Source organism: Solea senegalensis, linkage group LG17 (assembly GCF_019176455.1).
Source record: "Solea senegalensis isolate Sse05_10M linkage group LG17, IFAPA_SoseM_1, whole genome shotgun sequence".
NCBI lineage: Eukaryota > Metazoa > Chordata > Actinopteri > Pleuronectiformes > Soleidae > Solea > Solea senegalensis.
In genome coordinates this window covers 15,082,646-15,104,240 of record NC_058037.1, presented here as the reverse complement: position 1 = coordinate 15,104,240, position 21,595 = coordinate 15,082,646, and the positions used below count along the sequence as shown (strand labels likewise).

Genomic DNA, 21,595 nt, shown 5'->3' with positions numbered 1-21,595 from the left:
TGAAAGATAACAGTGGAAGACGTCAAAGATGCCAGAAGCACAAAGGCTCTGACAGACCTTCTCCCTGCAGGGAACCATCTGGTTTTTAGTGGAGCCGAAAATAATCTGTAAATTCATCACTGAGGAGGAACGGCACCGTTACGTGTCGTGCTCCGTTTTCATATCAATTGTATCCAAACAGATATATTTGGAATAAAGGTGTAAATCTTTCCTTGGAAAATGTGTAAAAGTAATGCATTTGTTCATGTCACTAAATGTTACAGTATAAAGTACAAATACTACGTTACTGGACTTAAGTACAAAATTCACATATCTGTACTTGGACTTTGTCATTTATATTTCTCGCAACTTTTACTTTTACTCCACTGCATTTCCTCTAACTGTCTTTGTTACTCGTTACTACCAAATAAAATCAGAAGAAGAAGAGTTGGTATTATGGTCTGTATTTATAGAGCGCTTTTCTAGTCATGATGAGCTGCTTCGCACGACAGTTTTCACCCATTCACACGCTGCAACATGGGGTTAAGTGTCTTTGCTCAAGGACACATATACACTGGCAGAGCTAGGAATTGAACGCACAACCTTCTAGTTGAATGACAACTCGCTCTACCACTGAGTCACCATGACTCAATCCTAACTCCTCACTTTTTTTTAAAAATACTTTTACTTCTAAAACGGAAATTTCATATCAGAAAATTACCTTTGATACTTAAGTACAGTAAATGTCATATACTTTAAGACTTTTACTTAAGTAATATTAATATATAATAATAACATATATATAAAATATAATATATATATAATATAATATAAAAAAAAAATGACTGCAACTTCTACCAAAGTAATTTTCTGTTAATATACCCAAGTATGCCTTTAAGGTATTTTATACAAGACAGTTTACTTGGAAATAAATGTGTAAAAGTACTGCATTTGTTGTCATGTAACTAACAGCAAAAATGGTATATTTAAATAATAGTGAATCATTTTACACAATTAGTACATTTGTACCCACTAATGTACATTGACAAGACAATATATATGTATATATACAGTATATATACATATATATATATACAGTATATACAGTACAATTACTGTATAACAAGATCTGTAGAGTAATTGTCTGTGTTCTTATTCCTTCCCACGCACACTGTTACTGTATTTTGAGTGTTAATTGTTGTCCATTCACACCGGAAAGTGCCAAACTGTTGTCTGTGTGTAGTAGCCTCATTACAGTTGGAGAAAAAGAACTCAGTTCAGTTATGTAATATGATCAGACACGACCTAAAGTAACAGAAAACATGGCTTTATGTTGTCATTTCTCTGAATTTAGACTTAGTTTCTTTTATCCACCATGCTGTATTAATCGGTAAGCATCAAATATGTCGTGATGTCGCCAGGGTAGAGGCTACAACATGCAAAACTAGTCTTTTTAAACTTCTAAAATGGATGCTATCTGTTACACTGAGTTCTTCTGATATCAGAAAACATACCAGAATTAGTATGTCAGCAGATATTTAACTGTTTTTGGTTTGTTTGCATGAATCGTACAAACAGTGAAGACCATGAAGACACACAAAAGCTATTGACAGATTAACCCTTAGTGCTTGCGCAACGCGGATCTGTGCCGCAGGTGCACCCCTTGTAAGTTTGCCGTGAGAATAATACACAACTCTTTATATGGACATCCTGGGAGGGGTGTGTTTATAGCTCACATATTCAGGCTTTAAAAATGTAATTTTTTGTAGTTTAGTTGTGACATAAAGTAGCAATAATTGTTACAGAAGTCATAAAAAGGAGCCAAGTGAACGTTGAACTGTGAGGTATACTTACACAATTCATAAATTCAATCCCATTTTAAACATTCTGAGTACTGAAATGCTAAAAAAACAACATAAGACACTCTATATTGCACATTCTTATAGGCTCTGTATATACGGTAATGCTTAGACACAGTACTGGAAAAAACAGCCAAAATGCTTTGTGTTCAAAGGGTTTAATAATATCATTATATCATTATATCATTTTAAAATGCTGACCTCTTGGAGGAGGAGGAGGAGGAGGAAGGACTTTTTGAGTCCATTACCAGATACTTATGAATCCCTCTGGAGAATTTGGGTGCATTGCATTTCCTCCCTAAATGTGTATTAATGTATTAATAATGACGCCACCGCACTCTTGGTCGTTTATAAAGTTCTCAATAACAAAGTCATATCGCCCTAACTCCTCTTAATCTCACCACAAGAGGAGGAATTAAGTTCTCAACGTGTCACCTTGTTTCCCGCCGCATAAGGAACATAAAGAGTCACTGTTTTTATGAGCAAATCTAACAGGAATTACAGGCATTGATTGCTGCCCATGTATCCCCTCCATATACAGTGCTCTCTAATCCGCAGCAAACTCAATTAGACTACTTGAGCTAATCCTCGGGGAGCAGTTTTTCACCAGAGAACAATACAAAGCCACCCACACAAATATCCAGCCCACAACAGAACACAGTGCACACACAGAGAGAGCGAAAGACCCATATAAGAGCGACAGGAATAGAATGGTTTTAATGACGGAAATCTCTCTCTCTCTCTCCCTCTCCCTTTTGTCTTAATTAGATTATTATGCAACTCTGGGTGACATTTTAGAGAAGCGCGTACATAGCAGGTGGGAGTGAAAGAAGATGGAGAGGTAAATGTGAAGAGGATGAGTAAAAAAAAGAAAAGAAAGGAGAGACGACAACGGGGTCCGGTGTTAATAATTACGGAGGAAGAAAAAAAAGAAAGAGTTTGAGGACAGGGAGTACAGAGAACAGAGTTTGTAACATGTTCACGGATGATTATGTAGGAGATGGAGAGAGATGAGTTCCTGTCACACTCTGATTAATTCAAGTTTTATCTTGAAATAATTCATGTATGTGAGGGAAAAAAAAGGTGGAATTATTCAACTATGAGCTGTAATAATCACAATCCCATACATACAGCAAATGGATCTTTATTACGATATGAATAACCTGTTGTTCTCATATCTGGTATATTTCGTTTTCTGTCAAAAACACAGAAGTTTTTGTTGAACTTCGCACATTTTCAACCCGTTCAGCCGTATTTCTGTTCAAAGTTTTGTGTTTGCATATGATGCCATTTGATGCGCTTTTCACAAAGAAAACATATTGATAGAATGTTATCTAGTACATGCAATAATGTTCCTTAGTATAATTTTAAGTTACTTTTATTTTACAAGAGTTTACATTTTCTAAGATAAGATAATTTGCTCTCTCATCGTCCTCCTCTTCCTCACATACAGTATATACGTCAGACACTGACATAGTGACTTTAGATTAAGATGGAGCGAGAGATAAGGTGACTATTATTATTATTATTATTATTATTATTATTATTTAATGCATAATTATTATTTTCTATGCACTCCACTCCAATCACGTACCGTAATGTATCCAGTAGAAGAGTATTTCTCCTGAGGAGAGGAAGCTCGCGTACCACTGGTGGAACACGTGCCACAGTTTGAGAACAACATGGCATTAAAGCAAACTTGATAGTGTCATAAAGGCAAGGTTTTAATTATACTGTAATATTGTATGCATTATGCATAATGCATAATATGTGAAGCTAATTTGAATAATTCTTGTCTGAGTGAAACTACTAAGATGAATTGTTAAATTCCAGTACAGTACCTGTCTGTGTCATACAAGCGAGGCTGGGTGTAAAACAGGTAGAACAAAGACATGAGACAGTTCAGTGAATCTCGAGGAGTCTATTGTGTTGTTTCCCACTATTCAAACACATAACTCTACTATTGTTATTGTTGTTATTATTATTATTTTCATTATTTCCGTATTTCCGTATCCGTAGTATTTCCAGTCACGCGAGCAACTGTTTTCAACAGAAGAAAATGTTCCAATAAGCCCACCGAGCGACAAAAGCTGAATAAAATTGTCAAATGAACGGTTATATCTCGCAGATATAGCTCAGTTTACTTCCTGCACAGTTGAAAGAATTTAAAGCAGCAAAAAAAGTCAAATTTTCTTCCGTGAAACTGGAATAAAACTGCCATTTATATTATTGCCTCTTTATGGTGTATTAATCTTTAACGGTATAATTATCAACCACTTGACAATTGATGAATACTGCTCTTATAGTGAGTGTTTTTTTTATATCCCTAACATCCACATGGAGTAATAATGTAAATATTATTTAAAAAAAAACCACTGACATGTGACACTAATGTGATAATTATACTTAAGTTTCAAACAATATATGTGTACAGTTGTTTATATACATATAAGGTTTTAAATTATACTTATACCAAATTTGAATTATGGATAGTCATAAACTTGCTGTACATTGTAGATATATACAAATGAGTTTAAGATATATGACACACCACATACACGTGAATTAAGAAAAGTGACGTCATTAGTCCAAGGAAGCATGAAGTTGTGGACATGTGAAATGACAGTTTTGTCCATGTGGAAGCCTGAAATGTTCATTTTGGACCAAGACAAATTTAAGCTCATATCTATAGTAATCTACATCAGCAGGACTAGCAGTTAAATGTTACACCTGCTTGCGCTTGTTGTAGTTGACAGTAAACGCGCAGCAGATGTTGCTACCACAGCTTAGCTGGTGGTGGTCCGCACCTTACGTTCGACTCTCGCGATAGTACAGACAGAGCTCGCGCTGGTGATTCGTATCGCGAGAGTAGAGCCCGGAGGAGATCCAATGAGAAGCGGCGGAGAGTGACGTCACCGCGGCGGCGAGGGCGGAGCGACGCTCAGGCTGCAACTTTGGATGAACTTCTGATTTGAACAACACCGAGAGGCGGACGACAGAGGGACAGAGAGACACGCTGAGAGACAGAGAGAGAGAGGGAGGCAGCAACGGCAGGGGAGACGAAAGTGGAGAAGCCACAGAGGTTTTCTATCACACAATACACTTACTCTCGGTTTGTTTGTGCCTGTAACGGCAGCGAATGGTTGTGTTTGACGGCTTCGAAGCAGCGAGCTTTATTTTTTCACCCCCTCTGGAAAACGCGGACAAGGTGGAAATGAATAAAGGTGAGTGCGCTCTCCTTCTCCTCCTCCTCCTCCTCTGCTCCTCTCACTGACACTGAATGCAACACCGTTAGTTTTGTTAGAGCAACATACACTTTGTAAATCCATAATTTGCACACTTCACTGTTAGCCTTAATGGATGCCAGGTTTTAAAATCCCTGCACTGGCAATTTAAGCTGTAGGAGTCAGGTAGTGCTATTCACATGAACAAGTATTATAGTAGCTTAGTATTCTGCTGTCTTCTAACGAGCCTGTGTCGTTAGCTTTTTAGTTAGCGTGTACCCTCTCTAGTGTCTCTATAAGCACAGTTTAAAAATGAAGATAGCGACTCACGAATTGCTCCTAAATTTAAACAGGAAAGCGTGCAGAAATGAAAATCAGATAAAGCTAAGTGTTGTTTACTTTGGGGACAGTGTGGCTGCTGTATAATTGGGATGGCTAGCTGCTGCCGCTCTTGTGGGTTTCCTGTCCTCGCTGACTTGATTAATACATGTCATTTTTGTACGTGATTTATTCATGGAAGACAAGTGCTGTCACATTTTGGGTTGTGTTTTTTGTGTTGGCCAAGTTGCTCCCCCTTTTCCCTCTGGAGGTCGCAATGCAAAGTCATGGTAATGAAGGATTGATTTGAGCATTTGCAGCTCTCAAATCCCTGTGTGCATTCAGACAGTGACACACCAGAGTCATCAGATTTCAGTGAAAATCATCAATGATCTGTGATTGATTGATGGATTGATAAGAGCAATGCACGCTTAAGAAGTTGCACCAAGTCAAACATCAACCCCTGAGCTGAGTTTCTGCCTGATGCTCTGTCAAAACCAGCCTCATTAATCAAAATGGCCGTCTGTGTTGTGTTGTCACATTTGAACAGTGATGTATTAAATGGTGAAGGTGGCATGCTGGGACTTAACCACACAATGAGCAGTGAGACTGCTGTTGTGAGAAAACCCAGCAATGCTTTAGTTCATTTAAGTTTGATTGTAATGGTCCATGCTTGTGTCTGTGCTCACCTCAACCTTCATGGCACTTTGTGTACAGTTAAAAATGCATAGAATCAGCTTTGGATACAGCTTTCATCCTCAATACCTCAGCATTTTGGTGTCCCTTAAATGCATGTGTTTGAAAGTGATGCTAGTTGTAGATTTTGTTTAAAAACCGTTGAGTAGCTACTATGTTCTCATTTGAAAATGCTATGTTATAATGGTTATGTGAGCATTTCAGCTATGTATCATCATTTATTTATTTATATGTTTATTTCGGTCATGTCAGTAAGATCAATCATCATCACACATCATCTTAGTTCACACAATACACATAACCGAAAGGGAATGCGGGAGAAGCAAACGCTTATCTAGTCCTGCCCCCATTACCACTTTTCTTATGACGGTTTGACAAAACATGTTTCCGCAGCAGTATGAATGCAACATCGCATTCAGTGACCAGCTTAGCAATTCCATCTTGGATGAATTGATTCTCTGTAGTGGCTCGATTCACTGGGTATGGCTTTTTGTGTCAATGTCAGCTATTGTTTGGGTACATTTGCTTCTTGTTTTTTTTTTATTTGTTATTTTTATCTCTGTATAATCAATACGCATCCGTGCTAACACATCTATATCACGTGACCATTACAGTACAAGTACAGGCATGCATGTGCGGTTATAAACGGGAAGCAGATTCTCTCCCGCAAGTGTTTACTTGCATTCAGAAAATGCGGGGAGTAGAATGAGCAAGAATTTCGTTGATGAGGCTGATACTGAAAGTCCCTGCGTCCCTGTTTTCTAACGTCTCAGTTGCCACCCGTCTGTTTGGTGCTGAAAATGCCACACTAGTATGGATGGCGGGCACATTTAGAGAACAATTTATGGATTTTTAAATGAAAACAGAGTTGTTTGGATGTAGCCTGAGCTGTCCTTTCCTTTAATGGAACCCTGACAGGGATTTTTATTGTAAGTGGACCCCCTGTAGCTGCTCTTTATTCAGTTATTGCTGCCATCTCCACCTGTGGAGTCCGTCCTCAGGCAACAAGCTTCGGCACTTCGGGGGGTTTGTATAGACACACGGAAACATGCTGCTTCCTTCTTTGACAATTCCTAAATGGACACGTCAAAGGGATCTCATCTCTATTCATAAGGTGGCCGCGGTGGGTCATATTCTCAGCTTGAGACACAGCAGTGGCATTAGACATATATTCCCACTGTGATGGCATTTCAACTTCTTTGTGTGCTTTGCTTTGGCTGCTGTGACCACGGTGTCAGAAAACAGAAAAACAAGCAAACTTTCTATGAGATGAAACAGTTGAAACATCTCGTGCCCGTCAGCCTTCGCTGCCTGTGAATGCAGAGTAGATTTGCCTGCAGTGCTGCATTTGCAACATTAAGAGGGCTAATATAGCGCGAGTGTAGGTGGACGTGTGCATGTTCTTTAACACGTGTAAGAGTCGAAATAGATTTAAAGGGTTGCATAAAGAGAAAAGGGAAAGAGCTAATAGATTATCACAGGGATTTGGGGATTTAGGGCGTCTGAAACATCTCTCTGGGTGTTCTTGGAGTTGGCGAATGAAGCGGTGTTCGAAAGAGCTTCAAATCTCTACATCAGAAGCACAGCAGGGGACCTCATTGGGAATTTTAAATGAGGAATTTCCCATGGCCTTGGTCAGTACTTACGAGTGAAATTGTAATGTTTTTTAAATTTGTATTTGATTTGGACATGGTCACTCTTTTTAAAAAAGCCTCCAGTGTGTATTCTCGGCCTTTCTGGGACAGCCAAGGCTTTTGGCAGTGCTCGCAGAGAGGAATCTGGCAAATGAAGAGTCATGAAAAAGAGGACATTTCAGTCTCAATCTGGCCAGCGTGCACTTCTGTGTACATGCGATACATCACTCTGACAGAAGCTCAAAAAATCCTGTTTATCTGTTTCCAACCTCCCACACTAGCCTCACTATATGTCCCCCTCCCTCGCTGGCTTACTTTCTCGCAGCTCTCTGCCTCGTCCCTGCCTCTCCTGTCTCACTTGTGTCACTGCTTCTTTACTCTCCACTTCCCACGATTTCCTCCTCCCCTCTCTCATCACTGACAGTTCTTTTTCCTCTCATCTTCCTTCCTTCCTGTTGTGAAGGGCGTGCAGGGATTCTTGACGTTCTCATCATTTCTGTCCACGTTGCTCACCTTATCTCTCCTCCTTGCTTTCTCCCATTTCCCCCCCTCCCTCCCTTCATCTCAACTCAGTTTCTCCTCTCCCTCTCTCTCGCTTTCGTTCTGTCTCCCTCCCCTTTTCTGCTGTCTCTGTATGCTGGTGGTTGGAATGTGAGCACTCCCTGTTGAAGGTCTTGGGGTGGGCTGTCTTTTGAGAAATACCAGAGCAACAAATACTCATTTAACAGTGAATAGATCACATTACAGGGCAGAATGATTTAATAAAACTGAGGCTCCAGCAAACCAGGGGTTTTCCTTCTTCTAAATATTAAAGGTGGTCATCTGTCTTAAATCTGGGGAAAAGATTTGCATTGTGACCTCTGTGTTTCCTATAGAGTGTGTTCACCTCAGTCACCAGTCTTATTTTTCCTCTCACTGAAACAATTATAGCTGTCTTAATAATTATGGTTATAATTATGGTCCTGAATTGATTTGATTTCCGATTTTGATTAGATTCCATGTGTGGTTCTCAAACTGTGGTACATGTACCACCGGTGGTATGTGTGGGAAAATCCGAAATACTGTTCTACTTTATATACCAGGGTATGTGAAAGGACTAGAGCTGAGGAATTTTGAGCACCGTGTGTAGAAAATTAAACAAATATCAAGAAGTTAGTCATCTTATCTCTCGCTCCATCTTACACTGATTTCACTATACCAGTGTGTGAAGTATATGTGAGGAAGAGGAGGATAATGAGAGAGCAAATTATCTTATTGGGAATAAATCTACCTCCTGTGAAAAGTCTGTAGCTGACTTTACTTGGCCTATTTACACCGTATTTTAACGTTGCAGATAATGGTGTTACTTCGAGAGCTCAGTATTTTCTCAGGTGGTACATGTAGTTTGAAAACCACTGATTTGGAGATATTTGAGTTTCCATATCAATTTTGCTTGGTTATGAAGGGAGATCTTCACAGAATTATTGCTGCAGAATTGCTCAATTTGAATCTCTCTAACCTACAATAACCCCAAAGTAGTTGGTAACTACAGAGTGCAACTTTACAGTACAGTCGTGGGTGATAATTCAAACCCGAACCTTGAAAAACTGTTGTTTTCCACATATCCAGCCCAGAAGCACATCAGGCAGCTTGAAGTTGTCTAGCATAGAGCGCAGTGTGTCCCCGGCTTGGCCTGCATTCATGCTCTATTTGCTCATCAGATGATGACAGTGATGGTGATGGTCATGAGCGGGCAATTACGACAACAAAGCATCTGAACTGTGATGTGTGGAAGTATTTCTGCTTCTACACCATAGATGGCACTTTGCCTCGGCTGTAAGCTTAGCTGTAGCTACCAGCAATAGTATTCCAAGATAAAGATTGATTAAAAGATAAATATAAGAATTTTTATGACTCCATATCGGATCTTTCAAATAAAGATATGATTTGTGTTGGATCAATAATAATAATAACACCACTGCTTCATTTTAAACGGTGTGCAGTGGACAGTGGATCCATGTGTCATAGCCAGGCCATTAGAGACATTGGGAGAAGTCCAGTTTCATCAGTGAGCTGTCCAAAACACCCACAGAGGTTTTACTGTTGTTGACATACAGGGTGCACTCACTGCTGTGTCCGGATGTTTCCTGCGATGGGCATACAGTTCTCAGCAGGTGAGCAGAACATTGCGTTGTACAACATTGTGTTGTATTCCCGTCCTAACTCGAGGTGTCGCTGTAGATGCTCAGGTCTTTAGGTAGCCTTTAGCTTAAAAAAGTGGCGTTTGCAAACTTCTGAAGCAGGCTAAAAGGTACCTTAAAAACAAACCAAAAACATGTACTTTGAGGCTATTTGACTTCTTGATGTGTATTTCAGAAACTCTGGGCGCACTTCATCAGCTACGTGTTCTGGAAGGTGATCTATGGGTTATCTTGCTCTAACAGGAGAAGGACAGAATCCACAAATAGGAGTTTGCTTGAAATAAGGATGAACAAAATGTGGTCTTAGAGTTTGGATATCGTGATAAGGAATCTGTGAGGACTTTGCTTGGTTTTAAAGGCTGTTGCATTGATAATCATCATATTTATTTTATTGAATACATTTGTGAAGCCCACAGTAAATATTATATATATACATTGTATTATTATTATTATATTGCATTAAAAAACCAAAGAAACAAACCACATATTATCTGTATTTTAAGCATGTAATATAGATGATAAGCAATAGATATTTTTATTTAATAGTGTATTCACAGCTATGCTCTCACTCTCCCTTGAGAAGCACAATCATTTCAAAAGAAAAACTTTTCATGAGTGCAGAGAAGCAACCTGCGTGCAACTTTATATCCTGATTATTTCTAAGCCATGTCGCCCAGCCTTGACCTTAATCACCGTGAATGATAGCGTAGCTTGGCAAACCTAACAATAGTATTTAACTCAGATGATTCGATAATGGACCATTGAGCAAATCTGGCCATTCTAAAACAACCAAAACCAAAATTTAATTTGGGTTTAATTTCCTTTATAAAATCATAGCTAATAGATAACAGAGAGAGTATCCCGGGGGACTTGGTTGCAGCAGCTGTTCTAAAAATGCCTAGCTCTGTCTCCTCTGACACATGTGAAGTGCATATTGTTTTCCTTTAACAAACAGCCTCCGCTGTGTTTTCTCTGATATGTGAAATTGCATATCTCCTTTGATGCGTGGCCTTGTGCAGAGGATACATTTGGAAACCCCTGTTGAGGCGTCCGCTTGGTGATGTCGAGGCCTTTTCATATCATCCAGAGGAGGAAAGAGGGAGCACAAGCAGAGGCAGTTAATTTTAGCCATTCCACCTGAGGTGATGGCACTTTACATCTAAATATCCCTTGAATTGACTCCCCTTCTCCTCCTCCATTTCATCCACTACACTTTCATGCACTACACTCGGGTGAAATAACTGCAACATTAGGACTATAAGAGTGGATTAGAGCACATGGAAGCAGTATGGATTACAAAAGCTTACATTTCAGTTGTGACAAAGTATAAAAAAACACCATGAAACAATGACTAAGCAGGCTAATCCGCGCAGAAGTAAACACAGGGAACGCGCCGTACAGATGGCGAAAGAAAGAGGGAGAGATTTTTAGATGCTGTCAGCATTATCAGTCTTGTCATAGTACAAGTGGGGGTTGAGGATTGTCACTAGACAACAGCATTTAGAGGGAAAGACACTGCAGTCTTGGTGTATGTGGGTGTTTTAGACACTCAAATCCCACAGATGTTTGCCTACAGAATATATAAAATATTTAATTTGCTTTAGAATAAATGTAATGTAAAAATGTAATGATTAATCAGGCGACGTGCCCATGGCAAAGTGACAGTGACGACTCAATTTAGAATTTGCGCTGTAGTCTGTTCAAAAACGCTGGGGCCATTTTGTACCAGTCTGAGGGACTGACATCACGGTGGATCTCAAGAAATATCAGTTATAGACGGTTGATTCTTTGAACTGGCTTTAATAAAAGTGATGTAATCTTTGTGTGTAAACCTCAGTTTTTACTACAATTTTCCAGCAGCTCAGTGAGCAGCTCAGTCTCTATCTATTTAACCCCTCTTTTTGCTCTTTTCTTGACTCCGTTTATTTTGAAACTATGAAATTTAGGGCCACAACTAATGATTATTATTATAGTTTTTAATGGTTCCTTTGTTATGTGGAGCAAAGAAACCAATATTAAACCAATAGAAAATATTCACATTTAAGAAGCAGAAAAATCATAAAAACTGTTTAAGTAATGGGAAAAAAAAAACCTCAAACGGATTAACTAATTATCAGAGTAGTTCACGATTCATTTAGTAATCCATTAATACTTGAAATAATCAAAGTAATTATAAGTTTTTTTCTTGTAAAGTGGTGTTAAGAATCCATAAATGCTGCTACTCTGGATCACCGAGATGCTCAAACATAATAGTTTGTTGAATTTATATCTATATATCTATCAAATAATTGACCACCTTCAGACTTGGCAGGTGACTTTCTAAGGGCACCACTGTGTGCAGTACTGACTTTGACTTTGTTGGATAAGAATTGCAAGAGAACGGAAACAGGTGTTACTAGTTGTACTAGTTTGTCGCTCAAAATAAAATCTAGCCTGTGTTACACCGTATAACTCGCACCTTCACCGTGTGGAATCCGCCGCACAGATGCGGCGAGAAGCCGTCGACGGCTGGTCGGCAGATGTTTCCATACAAACTGAGTTGACACATGATGTTGTGACATACATGTTGTAGTTGTGTTCAGTTTTTAAAAAAAACACCGCAAAACGAAAACAGTTTGTCGTTCAAAGTCGGAGCGGAGGTGCAACGTGGTCATTATCCAGCTTCAAACATGGATTTGTGTCGGAAATTGAGCTCTCTCTTTCTCTCTCTTACTCAAGATGTGCTCAAACTTTCCTCTCATCTCGTCCAAGATGACATCAAAAGAATGTGAGTGAGCACGAGACATGTATACAAGCGTCGCCGCAATTCCCACCAACTGCCTTGCCATCTGTTTCCATGCAGACACAGCCCTCAAATTTCAGTCTCGTTGGCTGACTAAAAGGATGTTGCCACTGTTGGCTGCCTGGGCTGGTATTAGAGATAGAAGTGCTTTTCTCATCCTGAAGGATTTGTTAATTGCTGCTGTGTCCCCGGTGCCATCGTGTGTGTGTGTGTGTGAGAGAGAGCGTGGCACTGTGCCCTGAAATGTATGCAAGCTATTTACCAGGATATTACATAGCTATGTCAACACTCAAGATGTGATTTGATTGAATTCACTCATGCAGGATAGGGCTGTTAGGAGAATTATTAATTAGCACAGGTTATTCTGCGTGCTAGTATTAGCTGCGATATTATACATGCCTGTTGCAAATAAGTACATGTCAGGACAGGTTTAGCATGGTAGCTATGTGTTCATTAACTCTGATGATTTAAAGTGATGGTTTTGTGGGTGGAAAGGGAACTTGGCTTGTAACCAGAGTGTTGCCAGTTCCATGTCCCCACCAGGTCAAAAAAGGGCTGGGTACCCAACTTGCATTGCTCCCCAGGCGCTGCTCAGTGGCTGCCTGCTGCTCCTAATTCTAGGCAGGTTTCTAGTAGAGGATGGGTTGAATTAGAGAAGGAATTTCCCCCCTGCAGGACCGATAAAGGACTGATTTATTGTTGTATTTACAACGTGTCAAGTGAAGCACCAACCGTGACGTGACACGTGTAATTTGACGGAGCATCGGACGGAGAAGATTGCCAGTTCTCAGCCCGGTGCGTTGGGTTTTCTCCTGGTTCTCCCATGGTGCACAGGAGTGATATCCAGGGTGTGACCCTGCCTTTCACCCTGTGTCACCTGGGATTGGCTCCAGCAGCCCTGCTACCCTCATGTGGAGGATAAAGCGATAGAGAATGAATGAATGGATTAATGATCAGTTTGCAGCAATGACTCTCTACCCAAAACCAAATATTTTTATTTTGAATGTCATGCATTAGTTAAAGGGAACAGGGGAAAAACACAGTTACATTCGTCACAGTTTAATGCTTTTTTGCAGATGACAGAAACCGTTGGTAAAAAAAACCCCATTGCAACACTGTCAAATAGGCCACCTCAGTGCATCCGTAATCCGGTAAACTGGAGTTGTAAAGTGGTGACATGATCAAAATTACGGCACTATCTCAGTTTAACAGTAATGCCTGCAGTTAAGTTGGCAAAGCTTTCGTCAAACAGGCGCGAACACTTTTGCTTTGTAAGGGAGCGAGTGAAAAATCATTTTTTGTCAAGGACTTCTCTAAAAAGTATCATACTGTGTGATGAGACAGGTTCTGACAGTCGTGGCTGATTTTATTTTTGAATGAGGACCGAAATTACTAATCCCCATCCAAGTTTGTTTTCTCTCACATGCTCGTCGGTCCTCTCATATGATTTGTGCACCTTGAGCTGAAATGTTTAGAGCCACGGCCAACTAGACGCACATTATGTGCTACACTATCCCAGCGATGGTGTCATGAATTTCATTAACACTGCATGGAAATTGATTTCTATGGGGCAAAATTGGGGATATTTGCTTCTAAATTTCGCAAAATTGAATAGAAGGTCCCGCAGACTCCACTGTAGTGATGTCCCTAACTTTTTCCAGAATGATGTCCTCGCTGTAAAATGCTGAAGTTGTACTCTGCTGTACTGTAAAATTCACATGATTGCTGCCTGATTGCTTTCACATGATCTGCTCTTTACTGTGACCCACCTACGTTAATGTTGCACTGGATAAAATGACAGTCCAGAACAATCCAGTTACCACGGAGCATTACAGTACAGTGTTTATCCCCCTTGGAACATTTGACCCGTCCTCACCTGACTGTGTCAAGAGAATCCATTGCATTTGATTGATGCGAAAGCTGTAAAATAAGAGCACGTTCATTTACATAATTAGGAAGAAAAACAACCAGTTCCTGTCGTCTGCAAATTCAGTATGATTTGATTATTAAATGATATGATAGGGTTTTGATCACGGAACATAGATTTTTCTTCCCTTTTGTGAGGCGGCGCCAGCCACAGTGTCTGCATAACTGCTCTCAAATCAAAATAAGATCATCATCTCAAATTACTGATTAATGTATTCCTGCAGGATCTCTGTGGTTGGCCAATGTCAGGGTTTTCTTAAGTAAAGGAGGAGAATTCAGTCTGGTTTTTTTTTAATTTATTCTTTTTACTTTTTTGATTAGGAGACATTAAAGTGTTGGCTGGATCTGCTTCCATACCAGAGATCGTAGAGCAATTCCTAAGGCCAGTTTCTGCTGCAGTGAATAAAATGCTGTGGATTTTACAGTCGTGGGAGGTGGAAAATTTGATGTATTGATAAAAAGTGCATGTGAATGGGCGCAGTGACAGAAGTGTTATTGAATAAAAGAGGGAGTTTTAAGAAATGTCTCTCCCAGCGTCCGCATTTCACTGTACCAAGGGAGACAGAGCGGAAATAGTGGATACAGTGGACGAGAGGAGGAAAAGTGTGGACTGATGAGGAAACCACAGCATTCCTCCACTTGGTGCAACGGCAGCTATCGGCACTCTTTATTTACATCAACAAGTTGAGCCTTGTTTTCATTTTCTGGGGTGATACAAACTTTTGCTTATCGCAATGATTTGCTTCTCAGCAGTTGATGGAAACACAGAATAATGCACATTTTCATCTGCTGAATCTTTGCCAATACATTTTTTAAACTTAGCGAATGACATAACCTGACGCGCACCCCGCTAGAAATGTAACTACATCCATATGGTAGCATGTCGCGGGACAACCACACAAACCCCACCTTTCCTTTCGCCTCAGTTAATCCAATGATTGAATATGATATCATCTCTGATATCTCCTCTTGTTTATGTCTTGCATTAAAAAAAATCTACCCTCCTATGCAGAGTGCAAACTAGGCTTAAAGGTCAGAAAATGCGACTTCCTTAACAGACCGCTGTTTCTCCTCATGTGCCGCCCCAGGCGAACCTTCTCTGACGACAGCCACACAAGTGGAGGAAACGGAGGCGCGGGATTAAAGGAAGACGTATCCTGGTCATTGTTCGCTGCTGCTGGAAGGGGATTCCTCTCTGATTTTTTTTTTTTGTACTACTCGAAAGTTTGGAAAGCCGTCATCTGTTTGCAGTAAGTTTTCTTCATTTTTTTTGATCAAATGCATTCCGTACTTAATGCATTGTATAGCACTATTAAACTTGGATGCAACTGCTGATGTTATTTGACAAAAACACAAAGGATGCTGCCCTCTACTTTGTCATTCCACACATAGCACACAGAGAGAGAAAATCTGGTTTTAATGTCAACAGACTTTGAGTTGTTTCCCAGCCTTGAAATTGATTCATTAAGTGGCCTGTAATCGACAGTCTCTGTGATTTTACTGTCAGTTTGAGCTCCCTTCCTGCTCCACTGAGCCTCAACAAACCAAACAGATAATCTTGTGGCCATGTTGATGTTTTTGGTAATGCCGCTGCTTGGGAGGGGTTATGTTGAGAGCCTATAAACTCGCGTTTCAAGCAGAGATGTGGTTTCTTACTTGGAATTCTTTTAAATGCCAACTACAAAAAAAAAAAAAAGGAAATCTGTCAAAACCATATAAGTAGACGAATGCTTTAACAACGATGTTTTACTGGTAGTGTTTCCACTTTCCTGTTTTCTCTATAACATTTGACTCTTATTACTGATCAAAAATTGATGACGCTGATCTGCTAAATCACTGCTGCGCCTTTTGTTTGATTACTTTTTGATTGACAGTGTTGTAAATCCTCTCTAAAATACACACTGTGAATAGTCTTCCCCAATATCGACTTGTTTTGTTTTACCTTACCACAGCATACACTTCACCCAGTCCATTATACAATAAAGGCTGCATCCTTTTATGGGCTTTAAAAGACTAAACAAAAATAGATGGATGGATGGATGGATGGATATTTATTTTTTTACACTAATTCTGCTGCTGCTGCTACTGCTACTGCAGCTGCTTGCTAATGATGACTCATGTGCCACCACTTTCATGTTTGTCTTTAATAAGGCTTGTGCATGAATATTTATCGCACTATTAATAACCACTACTTAGTGGTTTCTCGCCTATTTATTTGACCAAACGACTTGGGTGTGGAATTGCAGATTGAAGAAAAGAAGGTCAGAATCTTATAGTCCAAATAGAAATAAGGCTCTGAAAGTGTGAAATGAGGTTCCAGCACTCACCCGTTGCGCCATAGTACAGTATAGATCCTCATAATTGGAGACATCTTGCTGGGGTTTGTAGTTTCCAAGGAGGTCCTCCACTGTGTCAGTGGTGGTAAACATATAAATCCATCTTGATTTACTGAAGGCAGCGGCGGCAGCAGCAGCTTTTGGCCGAACCCGCAACACTCTTCCTGCTTTGCTGATGAGCCATGTGCTGACACAAAGCCAGAGCTAAGACTGATTGCAGTGAATTCCCGCAGCGATGACGTATTCTCATCGATTGTTGTGTGTGTGATTAACTTATTTACACAGAGATATCAATATAAGCACAGTTGTATGTATCAAAACAGTGAAATAATCAAATGTTTTGGAAACGGGAACCAGTTGATGTTTTCTTGATAACGTATTCAGAGCAAGTTTAGGAGAATCTAGAGAACGGTTGTATCGTATTGGCTTTTTTTATCCACATACGTCAAATAGAATCTCCAAATGGCATCCTTGCATTTTCATATATATATGTATATATAACTGTTTGGGATCTCTCCTCACACTTAACCCTGCAAGCTTTATGCGCGTGCTCCACATCGTCTGCTCTGTTTTTTTTAGCATTTAGGGTCTTTTTTTGATGACGTAACTTCTTTAAAGCAACGCTGTGTTTATGGAAAAACATTTCAAAAGTGAAAATACAGAAGGATTGTATATGAAAAGTTATGTCACCATGCGGATAAGGCCTTAGGAATAGAGGAATTGGCAAATGTTTTGGTCGCAGTTCTGTTAATTTCATTGCCTGTTTAATAGATAGACATAAACTGGGCTTGAGGAGTAGACGAATGACTCGAATGAACCTGTACTTAATTTTCCCCTATACCAGAAAAAAAAATTAGGTCACAATGCCCAGCCACACAACATCTGGCTCGCAGGTGGTGGAAGCAGAAACCAAAACAGGAAGGTGGCCTGTCATGATCCTGATTGCTCACTGCAACCACTCCACTCTCTTTGCTCATCCAAGACGAGGGGGGGGGGGAGTGTTTTGGCCGTTTTTTTGTTGCGGTGACGGCCTTGAAAGCCACAGTGGCATTTGTTGTTTTTTTCCCCTTCTATTCTTGGTTTTAATGGATGTCAGGTTCATGGCTTTGCAAAAAAACCCAAATGTTTGGTCTGTGAGTCTTTGATGAATAAGTTCATCACATCATGCTTTTTAGCTTAGCCATTGGCGTACAATGGCACGTAGAGGAATGTGAGTGAATGCTGCGCATACACAATAGGGATGACCTCATCGTTTTCAGCTTCATCTAAGCCCAACGTGGTTGAATACAATGAAATCTGCGTTCCCTGTTTCCCAGACACACATATGCCAACACACACTCAGTGTGTGTGTGTGTGTGTGTGTCAATGTCCCCATCACTGAGGTGTGTATTTACCTTCTAGTTTACAAAGGTTCTTACAATATTTACCCAGGGTGGAACTGGTTAATGATTATTTGGACAAACCAGGGTAGAATGTGTCGGTCTTCACACACTGGTGAATTTGTGTGACAATGTTGCAGAGACACCAACGGCAGTGGGTTTTGTCCCTGGTGTCAGTCAGTAAATGCAGCCTCTAACCTCCCTGACTCCGTAGGTTAGAGGGCGAAATTGTTCCCCCGGCAGCTCGTAAACTTGGAGCAAATGTGTAATTTATGCTTTTATTTTCAGTCACAATGACTCCAAAATGCAGCAATGTGTGTGAAATGTGTGGACCAAGATTTTAGAGCTGAAGACAAGCTTTTATAACTTATCGATTCTACTGCTGATTATTTTCAGCTAAATACAGCAGGCCTGCAACTAATGACCATTTACATAGTCAACTAGTCATCAATCATTGAAACAATTGGTTAACTAATTGGGTAATAACAATGCCATCTATTCATAGCTAGTAGGGCCATCACTTTTTATCTGAAATTTGAAATCCCCTCCCCTCTGGAACTCCCTCCCCCAACACATCCAAACTTTCAGCATTCACAAAAGACAACGTTGTTATAGAAAAGTTTCACAATGTCCTGAAGTCAACGGTGATGAGAATCCAAAACCTCAAGGAAAAAATATTCATATTATGTCTCAATGAGGAACAACTTTCCTTATTGTTGTCAAGTCTTTTGGTTTTAATAATGTATCATTCTTGACTCTTTGGACAAAACATGCAATAAATCAAAATATACTGTTCTTTTCATCTGAGGATGAAAAGAAACATTTACTTTCATATTTGTTAAGGTATTCTTTTTTAACACTGTTTCTCAAGGCTAACCTTTTCCGTTTAATCTCTCTGGTACCTTCAGTCGACTCTGACCTTGTATGTCAGACACGATCACATCTGAGTCCCCTGCATCTTCCCCTGTCATCTCAGACCCCGCTAACTGCTGCCGCCTCATTACCCAGTCACTCAGATTAATATGGCCGCTCCGTGGCATCATCATGGTGCTTTAAATGGTCATCGGAGGCAATTTACCACATGGCGTTTGATCCATTCCAGTAGCATCCTGACTGTGTCTTTCCAGCTGTGAAGGAGGGGAAGCGCTTGATCAGGCGTTTATAGATATGACACGAGCGAGCTTAAGCAAACCACTGTTTTTCAGCTGGAAACAAAAAAGTTTGACTGCCCTAGCATTACTCTCTAATGACGGCAGGCCAGTTCAGAAGTACTGTCTATGAGGACTCATGGGGTTGTTTAGGAGGTAATAGCCTGAAGCCTCTTTAACAGCTCTATAAAACACTGAGGGTGAAAATACCCACGGTTGGAGCAAGGTTGAAATGAAGAGACTCACTTCACAGAACCTCTTTTACTTTCTATGTTTTATGGTCGTACCTCTGAGAAAGTGTTTACAAAAGAAGTGCTCTCTCTCTCTCTCTTTTTTTTTTTGTCCTGGTTATTCAGCGAGTTAGTGGCGCATGGACTGAAGTAAGTAACGTGTCAGGGTGACACTGATGCTCTGTGAGTTGAAATGTCATACATTTGTGCTTGTGTTTAGGATTATGCTTGTGACTGACTGCGAGTGGCCATGTGCGCGGATAAAACGGGACACCAGATTACTTGAATAGCATCATTGTCCTTGGACATCACAGTCTGTACCCGAGACGCGAGGAGTATCTAGAGGGTTGTAGCTCAAAGCGTCGCTGGTTCTCCTCGCTTCCTGTTATGAGATGGAATCAGCCAATGTTGCCAGGCAACGGGTGAAATTCCACTTTTGGCAACTATTGCTTAGTAACAAAATTTGTTTTGAGGAAATAAAGGCCAGAATTACTGCTCACTGATGGAATCAGTGATGGATTTAACCCTAGAATCTTATCACCAGTTTTAGGAATTTTAATCAGTGCTCTACAATTTTTTTTCTTCACTTAAACACATTATAAAAACCAAGTATGTACGCAAAACAGATCACAATACAACATTTTCCAAATCCATGGGTTTCCTCTTTTGAATTTCTGTGTTTTCCACAGCTCAGTCCTCCACAAATATATCTTCACAGGCTGCGTTGTTACTGAAGCACTCTCATCTCGCAGTGCACCTCTGCCTGCAAATAGCCAATGGTGCACTAGTGGGAGGCAGGGTGGGAGGAGAGGGGTGGTGTGAACAGGGCCTGTGGGGGCGGTGCGGCGTTACATAATTTCAGCTGAACCCAGCTGTGCTGTCGTGTTCTGCCCATGGGTGAAGTGGTGCCAGGCAAAGTGACTGATGTGTCCACCTGCGCTCATCAGAGTAGGTTCAGGTCAGTGAACAGATTGACATTGAACACACTCATCACATGTCATCAGTGCGGACCAGAAGACCAATTGTAGCGGCACCACCGCCGCCGTCATCTCTCTGGGACCGTGTTGCTATGGCAGCAGAGTTGTGTTATCAGAAACCTCGGCGTGTAATGATAATTCAGGGTTCTAACACTGGTAATTAGAGGCCATTTTCCTTTTTCTATTTTTTTTTTGCAAGTAAAATTTCCTCCTGTAGCATCCGTTTACTCTTAAGTGGAGCAACGCACCGAGAGGAAATGTCCTTTCATCATGCTCTCCTGAAAAGGACAGCTAAGGCTAGTTGGTATCAACGCACACTATCTTCTCCCCCCACATTGGCAATGTGTTACCCAGTGATTGTAGACAGGAACTTCTGTGAAGATACTGTTAATTTCCCCAGCTGCCTTGTGTGCTTCTTTTGGCAAACTCTGCAAGTGGCTCAAAGATTGACTAAAAATTGAGGAACACGTGTGCTATTCAGGAAATAGCCTATCACCCTGCAAGCTTTATTTAGAAAACCTGTATCAGAGTCATTAAAAGCTCGTAATGATGCCCTTCCAGTCCTTTTGTACTTAAAAGAAGAGGCTTCCGTATTACAGCTTATCTCTTTGACTGTGTTGCTACAGTACATTAAAATGAGATTAAGCTGGAAATATCAATTCTCATCGAAAAAGCCATGAGTGTATGTATCTATTCATAGTGTGTATGATACAAATTTAATTGGGAGAGAAAGAAAAATCATTAAATCTTGCCCAGTCATTTCACCCAGCTGTTAAATCAATTGCAGTGCAGTACAGCACAGTGGGCACCAATTCTCTATGATGAGTGTGCACTCCATTTAGGAATAATAATAACGGACCACACTGACGGGCCTCAGGGTCTGTGCTCGAGGTGACTGGTGGATGGATTAAATTGTTGCTCCACACC

At 40.4% G+C, this 21,595-nt stretch overlaps 1 protein-coding gene across 6 annotated transcripts in view; it reads left to right on the top strand.

Annotated features, from left to right (window-relative positions):
• The first annotated feature begins 4,808 nt into the window (after positions 1-4,808).
• sipa1l1 (signal-induced proliferation-associated 1 like 1) overlaps positions 4,809-21,595 on the top strand; it is a 76,861-nt gene continuing 60,074 nt past the window's right edge. For 3 of the 6 annotated variants that reach the window (XR_006362113.1, XM_044048865.1, XM_044048862.1), the window contains exons 1-2: positions 4,810-5,062; positions 15,687-15,848. The gene's annotated coding sequence lies outside the window, so the exon portion shown is untranslated. Of the gene's footprint in view, positions 5,063-15,686; positions 15,849-21,595 lie in introns of all 6 variants that reach the window. The other 3 variants (XM_044048867.1, XM_044048866.1, XM_044048864.1) reach the window with 2 other exon arrangements.